This window comes from Budorcas taxicolor, chromosome 9 (genome assembly GCF_023091745.1).
Source record: "Budorcas taxicolor isolate Tak-1 chromosome 9, Takin1.1, whole genome shotgun sequence".
Classification (NCBI taxonomy): domain Eukaryota; kingdom Metazoa; phylum Chordata; class Mammalia; order Artiodactyla; family Bovidae; genus Budorcas; species Budorcas taxicolor.
In genome coordinates, this window is record NC_068918.1 from 74,953,043 (window position 1) to 74,962,818 (window position 9,776).

The window sequence follows — 9,776 nt, forward strand, 5'->3', positions numbered from 1 at the left end:
ATGGACTGCAGCACACCAGGCTTCCCTGTCCATCACCAACTCCAGAGATTACTCAAACTCATGTCCGTCAAGTCGGTGATGCCATCCAACCATCTCATCCTCTGTCATCTCTGTCTCCTCCCACCTAAAATCTTTCCCAGCATCTGGGGCTTTTCAAATGAGTCAGTTCTTTGCATCAGGTGGTCAAAGGATTGGAGTTTCAGTTTCAGCATCAGTCCTTCCAGTGAATATTCAGGACTGCTTTCCCTTAGGATTGACTGGTTGGATCTCCTTGCAGTCCAAGGGACTCTCAAGAGTCTTCTCCAACACCACAGTTCAGTTGTAAAGTAATTAACCTCCAATTAAAATAAATAAATTTATATTTTAAAAATAAAAAATAAATAAAAGCATCAATTATTTGGTGCTCAGCTTTCTTTATAGTCCAACTCTCACATCCATATATGACTACTGGAAAAACCATAGCTTTGACTAGACAGACCTTTGTTGGCAAAGTACTGTCTCTTCTTTTTAAAATGCTGTCTAGGTTGGTCATAACTTTTCTTCCAAGGAGCAAGCGTCTTTTAATTTCATGGTTGCAGTCACCATCTGCAGTGATTTTGGAGCCCCCTAAAATAAAGTCTGTCACTGTTTTCACTGTTTCCCTTCTGCTTGCCATGAAGTGATGGGACCAGATGCCATGATCTTAGTTTTCTGAATGCTGAGTTATGAGCCAAATTTTTCACTTTCCTCTTTCACTTTCATCAAGAGTCTCTTTAGTTTTTCTTCACTCTCTGCCATAAAGGTGGTGTAATCTGCATATCTGAGGTTATTGATATTTCTCCCGGAAATCTTGATTCAAGTTTGTGTTTCATCCAGCCCAGCATTTCTCATGAGGTACTCTGCACAGAAGTTAAATAAGCAGGGTGACAGTATGTTGTGCCATGTCCAGTTCTAACTGTTGCTTCTTGACCTGCATACAGATTCCTCATGAGGCAGGCCAGGTGGTCTGGTATTCCCATCTCTTGAAGAATTTTCCACTGTTTGTTGTGATCCACACAGTCAAAGGCTTTAGTGTAGTCAATAAAGCGGAAGTAGATATTTTTCTGGAACTCTCTTGCTTTTTCTATGATCCAACAGATGTTGGCAATTTGATCTCTGGTTCCTCTGCCTTTTCTAAATCCAGCTTGAACACCTGGAAGTTCATGGTTCACGTACTGTTGAAGTCTGCATTGGAGAATTTTGAGCATTACTTTGCTAGAGTGTGAGATGAGTGTAATTGTGCAGTGCTTTGGGCATTCTTTGGCTTTGCCTTTCTTTGGAATTGGAATGAAAATTGATCTTTTCAATCTCCAAAATATACAAGCAGCTCATGCAGCTTAATACCAGAAAAACAGCAAAACAATCAAAATGTGGGCGGAAGAACTAAACAGAAATTTCTCCAAAAAAGACGTATAGATGTAAACACACAAAAAGACGGTCAACCTCTCTCATTATTAGAGAAGGGCAATCAAAACTACAATGAGATACCACCTTACACAGATCAGAATGGGCATCATAAAAAAAAATCTACAAATAATAAATGCTGGAGAGGATATGGAGGAAAGGGAACCCTCTTGCACTGTTGATGGAAATGTAATTGATACAGCCACTATTGAGAACAGAATAGAGATTCCTTAAAACACTAGGAATAAAATAAAACTCTCATATGACTCAGCAATCCCACTACTGGACATATACTCTGTGGAAACCATGCTTGCAAAAGACACACGTACCGCAATGTTCACTGCATCACTATTTGCCATAGCTAGGACATGGAAGCAACATAGATGTCCATTACCAGATGAATGAATAAAGCAGCTGTGGTACATATATACAACGGAATATTACTCAACCAAAAAAGGAATGCATATGAGTCAGTTCTAATGAGGTAGATAAACCTAGAGCCTGTTATACAGAGTGAACTAAGACAGAAGGAGAAAAATAAAAATCGTATATTAATGCATATATATAGAATCTAGCAAGACAGTACTTGATAGCTTACAGTGAATGATGATGGATTTGTCAGATTTGTGATCTCCAAAGAAGATTTAGCTTTGGGACCAGGGACCAGGTTTATTCACTCCAAAGCTCTGGTATTGCAGAGTTTTATTAAAGTATAAAATGGGGCAGAAAAAGCTTCTGACATAGATATCAGAAGGGGGACAGAGAGTGCCCCCCTCTCTAGTCTTAGCAAGGGAGCTATCTACTTTTTCAGTTAGTTATTACAATAAATAAAAAGAATGTCTCAAGGTTGTAAAGATCTTACCAGACCCACTCCCACAATTTACATTTTAAGATAACAGGACTAGACCTTCACAATCAAAGTGTTAGTCGCTCAGTCATGCCCAACTCTTTTCAACCCCATGGACTGCAGCCTACCAGAATCCTGTGTCCATGAGATTTTCCAGGCAAGGATACTGGGGTAGGTTGCCATTTCCTTCTCCAGGGGATCTTCTCAACCTAGGGATCGAACCCAGGGCTCCTGCACTGCAGGCAGATTCTTTACCGACTGAGCTACAAGGGAAGCCATAATAATCAAAAGATCTTAACAAACCCAATCCCATAATAAATATTTTCCGATAACAGGATTAGTCAGAATGTTTCCAGGAAGGAGAAACTGTCCTCAAGCAGGATATTATTGTTATATAATCCTTAGTTCAGTTCAGTTAAGTTCAGTTCAGTCGCTCAGCCATGTCTGACACTTTGCTACCCCATGAATCGCAGCACCCCAGGCCACCCTGTCCATCACCAACTCCTGGAGTTGACTCAAACTCATATCCACTGAGTGAGTGATGCCATCCAGCCATCTCATCCTCTGTCATCCCCTTCTTCTCCTGCCCTCAATCCCTCTCAGCATCAGGGTCTTTTCCAATGAGTCGACTCTTTGCATGAGGTGGCCAAAGTATTGGAGTTTCAGCTTTAGCATCAGTCCTTCCAATGAACACCCAGGACTGATCTCCATTAGGATGGGCTGGTTGGACCCCCTTGCTGTCCAAGGGACTCTTAAGAGTCTTCTCCAACACCACAGTTCAGAAGCATCAGTTCTTCTGCGCTCAGTTTTGTTCACAGTCCAATTCTCACATCCATACATGACCACTGGAAAAACCATAGCCTTGACTAGACAGACCTCTGTTGGCAAAGTAATATCTCTGCTTTTTAACATGCTGTCTAGGTTGGTCATAACTTTCCTTCCAAGGAGTAGGTGTCTTTTAATTTCATGGCTGCAATCACCATTTGCAGTGATTTTTGAGCCCCCCAAAACAAAGTCTGACACTGTTTTCCCTGTTTCCCCATCTATTTCCCATGAAGTGATGGGACCAGGTGCCATGATCTTCGTTTTCTGAATGTTGAGCTTTAAGCCAACTTTTTCACTCTCCTCTTTCACTTTCATCAAGAGGCTCTTTAGTTCCTCTTCACTTTTTGCCATAAGGGTGGTGTCATCTGCATATCTGAGGTTATCAATATTTCTCCTGGCAATCTTCATTCCAGCTTGCGTTTCTTCCAGCCCAGCATTTCTCATGATGTACTCTGCATAGAAGTTAAATAAGCAGGGTGACAATATACAGCCTTGACATACTCTTTTTCCTATTTGGAACCAGTCTGTTGTTCCATGTCCAATTCTAACTGTTGCTTCCTGGCCTGCATACAGATTTCTCAAGAGGCAGGTCAGGTGGTCTGGTATTCCCATCTCTTTCAGAATTTTTCACAGCTTATTGTGATCCACACAGTCAAAGGCTTTGGCATAGTCAATAAAGCAAAAATAGATGTTTTTCTTGAACTCTCTTGCTTTTTCCATGATCCAGCAGATGTTGGCAATTTGATCTCTGGTTCCTCTGCCTTTTCTAAAACCAGCTTGAACATCAGGGAGTTCACGGTTCACATATTGCTGAAGCCTGGCTTGGAGAATTTTGAGCATTACTTTACTAGTATGTGAGATGAGTGCAATTGTGCGGTAGTTTGAGCATTCTTTGGCATTGCCTTTCTTTGGAATTGGAAGGAAAACTAACCTTTTCCAGTCCTGTGGCCATTGCTGAGTTTTCCAAATTTGCTAGCATATTGAGTGCAGCACTTTCACAGCATCATCTTTCAGGATTTGAAACAGCTCAACTGGAATTCCATCACCTCCACTAGCTTTGTTCATAGTGATGCTTTCTAAGGCCCACTTGACTTCACATTCCAAGATGTCTGGCTCTAGATTAGTGATCACATCATCATGATTATCTGGGTCGTGAAGATCTTTTTTGTACAGTTCTTCCATGTATTCTTGCCACCTCTTCAGGATGAACGGATGAAGCAAAGCAAAAACAATACACAGTTGTGGATGTGACTGGTGATGGAAGCAGGATCCGATGCTGTAAAGAGCAATATTGCATAGGAACCTGGAATGTCAGGTCCCTGAATCAAGCCAAATTGGAAGTGGTCAAACAAGAGATGGCAAGGGTGAACGTCGACATTCTAGGAATCAGCGAACTAAAATGGACTGGAATGGGTGAATTTAACTCAGATGACCAGTATATCTACTACTGTGGGCAGGAATCCCTCAGAAGAAATGGAGTAGCCATCATGGTCAACAAAAGAGTCCAAAATGCAGTACTTGGATGCAATCTCAAAAATGACAGAATGGTCTCTGTTCGTCTCCAAGGCAAACCATTCAATATCACAGTAATCCAAGTCTATGCCCCAACTAGTAACACTGAAGAAGCTGAAGTTGAATGGTTTTACGAAGACCTACAAGACTTTTTAGAACTAACACCCAAAAAAGATGTCCTTTTCATTATAGGGGACTGGAATGCAAAAGTAGGAAGTCAAGAAACACCTGGAATGACAGGCAAATTTGGCCTTGGAATGCGGAATGAAGCAGGGCAAAGACTAATAGAGTTTTGCCAAGAAAATTCACTGGTCATAGCAAACACCCTCTTCCAACAACACAAGAGAAGACTCTACACTTGGACATCACCAGATGGTCAACATCGAAATCAGATTGATTATATTCTTTGCAGCCAAAGGTGGAAAAGCTCTATACAGTCAACAAAAAACAGGACCAGGAGGTGACTGTGGCTTAGATCATGAACTCTTTATTACCAAATTCAGACTCAACTTGAAGAAAGTAGGGAAAACCGCTAGACCATTCAGGTATGACCTAAATCAAATCCCTTAGGATTATACAGTGGAAGTGAGAAATAGATTTAAGGGACTAGATCTGATAGACAGAGTGTTGATGAACTACGGACTGAGGTTCATGACATTGTACAAGAGACAGGGATCAAGACCATCCCCATGGAAAGAAATGCAGAAAAGCAAAATGGCTGTCTGGGGAGGCCTTACAAATAGCTATGAACAGAAGAGAGGTGAAAAGCAAAGGAGAAAAGGAAAGCTATAAGCATCTGAATGCAGAGTTCCAAAGAATAGCAAGAAGAGATAAGAAAGCCTTCTTCAGCAATCAATGCAAAGAAGTAGAGGAAAACAACAGAATGGGAGAAAAGAATGGAGTTATTTATTTTACCTTTCCTCTTTAAATAAACATTGAGTATCAAAAATGGAGGGATAGACTAGAGATTTCTCATCTGCCTGTAAGGGTTTAAATAAAAACTATTCTTAATACTTTAAAAATGAAATGATGTTATCATTAGCGAAAGAATACCTGAGGCTACCGAAAGATGGAAGAGGCAAGGAAGGATCCTCCCCTATGGGCTTTGTAGGGAATATGGTCCTGCCAATTCCTCGATGTCTGCCTTACAGCTTCCAGAACTGTGAAAGAATAAATTTCAGTTGTTTTAAGCCATATAAATAAATAAATGCTCTTAACTTTGTGATGAATGCCATTTTGAACACAACCCAAATCCAACTTTTCAAGATGTGCACAAAACACATTATCAGTTACTTCAAGCATCTTATCGTAGCCAAATGAAAGTTTTAGTGAAAGGAAAGGCTCAGAACCTTTAGCTAGAAAGTGTCTCAGTCACCCTTTATGTCAATAGTCTCATCTGTTTCTCTGTTCTAGCACAGCTTGTTTTAGAACAACATGATGTTTTTGTCACAACCACTAGACTAAGATATCAGGAGGGCAGACTGAGATACGCCTGACACATCTTTATATTGGAGCAAAGAATTTTTCAGTGTCTTGTATGTTATATACATGTATTAAACACTGAATAATTTTAACTTGTAAAAGCATTTAAACAGTTGTAGGATTTGTTATCTCTATCCCAATGCCTAGAATACTGCTTGGTGTCAAGTGGGTATTCAACCATTATTAATGAATGAATAAACATTTGACTGAGTAAATAAATACATAATTTTTTTGAATAGTGAGTGTACTTACCAGGGAAACTAATTTATTTAGTGAAGTCTAGGGAATTGAAGGAAATAAGATTTGCAAAGTGAAAGAGCAGCCATGAATAAGTGAATACATTTTAACATTGCTATTTTGAATGTTTTCTAGGAGTTTATTGCAGTGTGCTCAGTCATATCTAATTCTTTGTGACCCCATGGACTGTAGTACACCAGGCTCCTCTGCCCATGGAATTTTCCAGGCAAGATTATCATTTCCTCCTCCAGGGGATCTTCCCTACCTGGGGACTGAGCCCACAACTCTTGCCTCTCCTGTATTGCAGGAGGATTCTTTACTACTCGCACCTCCTGGGAAGCCCCATGAGTTTATTTCTATCTCTCAATTATTCAAGTTAATATCTATTAGACAAGGGACTTTCAGATCTCCAAGTTTCCCTATGATAATGATCAAGAATAAATGCAATTCCTAGCAGTTAAACATTTCTGCACATAAAAGCAAACAGTGAAAACTTTATTTGAAAAAAACTTGATCTAAAACATATTGCCAAAAAGCTGGATTGTGATACCTAATTTTCATAGCTTCCAGAATTCTTTTATTTTCATGAGCACATGTGAAGTCTGTCTTTTTTTTTTTTTTTTTTTTTTTTGCAGCTGAAGTAACTGTTTATGTAGAAAATCAAAAGAATTGAGCAGGGGAAAAAAGAAAAAAAACTTTCCTGGAACTAATAAGTGATTATAAAAGGTTTACAAGATACAAGGTTCATACACAGAAGTCAAATGCTTTCCTACATACCAGCAAGGAAAATTTGGATTTTCAATTTAATAAAACTGTCATTTACATTAGCATCTCAAAAACTGAAACACATACGTGTAATTCTTACAGAAATATGTACAAGGCCTATGCAAGGATAAATACAAAAATCAGATAACTGAAATCAAAAAATTAGAGAGATAGGTCATGGTAATGGATAGAAGACTCAATACTGTATGGATGTCAGCTCTCCCAAATTTGATCTTTAAATTCACTGTAATCTCAAAAACAAAACAAAACAAAACACAACAACAAAAAAAGAACAAAAACAGAAAATTACCTTGTCACTATAGACAAACTTATTCTAAAGTTTACATGGAGAGGCAAGAGACGCAGAATAGCCAATTCAGTATTGAGAACAACTGAATGACACCAGTCCTCGAACTTCAAGGCTTACTAGAAACCAAGACATGTCATTGTTGTTATTGTTCAGTCACTAAGTCACGTCTGACTGTTTGCAACTCCACGGACTGCAGCACACCAGGCTGTTCAGCCATACACTATCTCCTGGAGTTTGCTCAGATTCATGCTCACTGAGTCAGTGATGCTATCTAATCACCTCATCCTCTGCTGCCCGCTTCTCCTTTTGCCTTCAATTTTTCCCAGAATCAGGGTCTTTTCCAATGAAAAGAAGAGGTGAAGTGGTGACCAAAGCATTGGTGTTTCTGCTTCAGCATCAGTCTTTCCAATGAATATTCAAGGTTGATTTCCTTTAAGGATTGATTGGTTTGATCTCCTTGCAGTCCAAAGGACTCTCAAGAGTCTTCTCAAGCACCACAGTTTCAATACACTGTGGTAATGGCAAAAGAACAGACCAACAGATCAGTGGAACAGAATAAGAAGGCCCCCAAATAAGCCCATATAAATATAATCAACAGATATTTGACAAAGAAGCAAAATTAACACAAAATAAGTACAATCTTTCAAAAAATGGTGCTAGAACAACTGAACATTGATATGAAAAACAAATAAATCTAAATACAGATGTTATTCTCTTCAAAAAAAATTAATGCAAAATGGATCATAGACCTAAATGTAAAATCTGAAACTCTAGAACACCTGGAAGATGATGGAAGAAAATTTAATTGATGTTGGGTATGGCAATGACTTTTTAGATACAACACCAAATGCATGGCTCATGAAAGAAATAATAAGCTAGACTTCATTAAAATGAAAACTTCTGCTCTGCATAAAACAATGTCAAGAGAATTATGACAAACCACAGACTGGGAGAAAATATTTGCAAAAGCACATCTGAAAAAGAATTGTTATCCCATTCACAAAGTATCCTTAAAACTCAACAATACGAAAATATACAACCCAATTATAAAATGGGTCAAGGATCTTAACAGACACCTCACCAAAGAAGATATAAAGATGACAAATAAGCACATGGACATATGTTCCACATCACATGTCATCAGAGAAATGTGATTTAAAAAAAAAAACAGATACCATGACAGAGCGGTTAGAATGGACAAAATCTGAAACACTAACAGTTGGTGGCGAGAATGTGGAGCAACAAGAATGTCCTTCATTGCTGTGTATGTGTGTGTGTGTGCTCAGTTGTGTCCGACTCTCTGCCATCCCATAGACTGCAGCCCTGCAGGCTCCTCTTTCCATGGCATTTTCCAGACAAGAATACTGGAGCAGGTTGCCATTTCCTTCTCCAGGGTAAACTTGCATCTCTTGAGTCTCCTGCACCAGCAGGTGGATTCTTTTTACCAGCTGAGCGACAAGGGAAGCCCATTTTTTTGCTAGCTGAAATGGAAAATGGTACAACCACCTTGGAAGACAGTTTGATGGTTTCTTGCAAAACAAAACATTGAAACTCTTTCTATAAAATCTAGCAATCATGCTAAATATTTGCCTATGGGAACTGAAGATATGTCCACACAAAAACCTGCATGTGAGTGTTTTAAAGAAGTTCTATTCATAAATTCCAAAATATGGAAGCAACTGATATATCTTCAGTAAGTAGATGGATAAAGAAAATAGTACCTGAAGACAATGAAATATTATTCATGACTGAAAAGAGATGAACTATCAAGCCATATAAAGACATGGAGGAATCTTAAATACATACCATAAGTGAAATAAGCCAATTTGAAAAGGCTACATACTATATGATTTCAACTATATGGCATTCTTATAAAGGCAAAGAATGGTGATAGTAAAAAGATCACTGGTTTCTGGGTTGCGAAGGAAGGATGAACAGGTGGAGTACTGAGGATTTTTCAGTTCAGTCAGTTCAGTCACTCAGTCATGTCCAACTCTTTGAAACCCCATGGACTGCAACATGCCAGGCTTCCCTGTCCATCACCAACTCCTGGAATTTTCTTAAACTCATGTTCATTGAGTTGGTGATGCCATTCAACCATCTCATCCTCTATTGTCCCCTTCTCCTCCTGCCTTCAATCTTTCCTAGCATCAGAGTCTTCTCATTATGTGGCCAAAGTATTGGAGTTTCAGCTTCAGCGTCAGTCCTTTCAATGAATATTCAGGACTGATTTCCTTGAAGACTGACTGGTTTGATCACCTTACTTACTGTCCAAGAGACTGTCAAGATGCTTCTCCAGCATCACAGTTGAAAAGAATCAATTATTCAGTGCTCAGCCTTCTTTATGGTCCATGCACATCCATGCTCTCACATCCA